This window comes from Notolepis coatsorum (assembly GCF_963971535.1).
Source record: "Notolepis coatsorum genome assembly, chromosome: 18".
Lineage (NCBI taxonomy): Eukaryota > Metazoa > Chordata > Actinopteri > Aulopiformes > Paralepididae > Notolepis > Notolepis coatsorum.
Window position 1 is genome coordinate 9,461,845 of NC_140182.1, and position 2,500 is coordinate 9,464,344.

The window sequence follows — 2,500 nt, forward strand, 5'->3', positions numbered from 1 at the left end:
ATGACTTGTTGTACAGAACTTGCAAGTCACTTTGGATAAAAGCGTCAGCTAAATGACTAAATGTAAATGTAAAATGTAAATTCACGTACAGTAGTCCTTGAGCAAGACACTTAACCCCCTAATTGTTCCAGATGTGCAGGTTGGCACCTTGCATGGTCGCCTCCGCCGTCGGTGTGTGAATGTGTGAGTGAATGGGTAAAATGTGAAGAACAAATTGTAAAGCGCTTTGGATAAAAGCGCTTTATATAATACAGGCATGACGACGGTGGCTACAACCATAGTGGCTGGATCACGATGTGGCACGACATGGTAATAAGGATGATGGTTGACATGAACATTTAGTCTTTAACAGTCTATAACAGGACTCCACCAACCTGCAGGTAATTGGCGTTGATGTAGGTGCTGAGGAAGTCGTCTTCATCTGGTGAATGCAAGACCACTCTGCTGTGAGTGTCTGCAGACAGGAAGTACAGGATTACCATGAGAGAGACAGGAAGTGCAAGATTAAAATGAGACAGCGTGATTGTGTCTTTATGTTCTGTCTCTGTGTGTAATAGTAATACTAACAAGATAATAGTAGTTTTATTTGTTTAAAAATATACAAAACAAGAAGTGTTGAATCTGAAATTAAAGAAGAAAATAAAAATCTACTATCATGCACTCTTCCACTAATTCATCTTCCTTGTCTATATTACTACCTACTATACTTATGTCTCTATACACTCAACACTGCAGCACCCAAGTTTCAACACTGTTTGATGAACATTGTTACTCAGCCGAAAGAGTTGTACCCTTCTGTTACAGAACTTGTAAGTCGCTTTGGATAACAATTTCCTCCCTCCCCTGTCCTGATCGTTGCTCGCATGTGCCCCCCACTGGCCGGTCGTAGGGAGGATAGAAGGCCATCACATGTCCCCTCCGATACATGTGGAGGCAGCCAGTCACATCTTTTCACCTGCCAGCGCGGACTCTCATTGGCGAGGTGTAACGTGTGGGATTGGCCGACGTCAGTTTCTACACTGGTTAAGCTTAGGCACTCTTCGAAGTTGGTTAAGGTTAGAGTTTGTCTTAGAGCGTGACGGCAAGTTCTTTCGACGGTTAAGCTTAGGCACTCTTTCGAAGTTGGTTAAGGTTAGAGTTTGTCTTAGAGCATGGCGATAGAACGCCAGGTAGTTTGCAGGCTGTTTGACGTGGAAATGGGCAAAGACACAGCTCGTCACGCTATTGGGCGCACATGTCACATGACCAGAAACGTCTGCCAGAAATGCGGCTACCTTTGGTATGGACGCGGGAGGCTCACACTACCCCCGCCATTTTCCTGTCTTTGCTGTGTAGGCGCCCTGACCGACCTGTAGGAGTCGCTGTTTTACAACGACCAGACCTACCACCCTTCGACTCCCCTCCCGCTAACTCTGCCAATTGAGTTAGTATGACGGCCGGCCCAAGCCGGAGGCAACGCTGACAGCCGGATTCGAGACCGGTGTCTCTTGCGTTGGTGACGAGCGCAATGTCCGCTGCGCCACCCAGCCGCACCGGTTCACTCATTTTCTATCTGATTATTAAGTAATAAAAATATGTCTCTTTTGAGGCCAAGGTCAAGGTCAACATTATTTATATAACACATTTAAAATCAACCGAAGTTGTACCAAAGTGCTGTACAATACAAAAACAGAAATACTAAAAGAAATATAAAATACAGTACACACACAAAGTCATATAACTACAATAAAGTTAAAAAAAATTTATTTAATCACGACACGACCAAGGGACCCTTTCGAGGGGGTGCTGGCGGCTGTACTCACTGGGTAGAATGGTCTTGTAGCGGTTCTTTCTCACCAGGCCCGGATAGTTGTATTCCTTAGGGTCCACAAAGTTCATGGGGGTTTCCTGTCGGTGACACAGAGAGCATTGGATACGGTCAGAATGGTGTACTTGAGTAATTGTACTTTGTTACAATACTTAACCCTTATGTGGTGTTAGGGTCTCCAGCGACCCATTTCAAGGTTATAATGTGTAATAACTACCGTGTGGTTGATTTTATTAGAACAAGGCTTTATGATATCCTCCACAACACATATATAAGCACAGCAAAACTATGTTTCACCATTTTGAAAATTCTGAAGGTATCTGCAGAAAAAAAGGTACGACTGTGGTGTTAGGGTCATTCTTGACCCGGCAAGGTAAAACTATACTATAAAAATACTTAAATAAATAAATAAAATAATAATAAATATACTAAACTTTTTTTCAGAAGTTATATTCTAATATTGTTCTATTATAGTCAGAAAACATTATTATCTATGGGTTTCACATTTAGTATATTATGATTGAACAACCTCATTTTCATCTTAAGTACTGTTTTTGGGGGATTTGCACTTTACTCAAGTATTATTAGGTCTGTATACTTGTACTTTTACTCAATTACATTTCAGAGAAAAAAAACATACTTTTTACTCCTTACATTTAAAATGCAGACCTACAAAGTACAAATCCGCAGGTC

The 2,500-nt window shown here is 41.7% G+C and overlaps 1 pseudogene across 1 annotated transcript in view; it reads right to left on the bottom strand.

Annotated features, from left to right (window-relative positions):
* The window catches only part of LOC311244823 (tyrosine-protein phosphatase non-receptor type 5-like), a 28,859-nt pseudogene that overhangs the window by 4,982 nt on the left and 21,377 nt on the right, over positions 1-2,500 (bottom strand). Inside the window, exons 4-5 of the transcript in view lie at positions 1,803-1,887; positions 375-454 (exon numbers count right to left, since the gene is read on the bottom strand). The product of the transcript in view is annotated as a tyrosine-protein phosphatase non-receptor type 5-like (transcript). The remainder of the gene's footprint in view (positions 1-374; positions 455-1,802; positions 1,888-2,500) is intronic.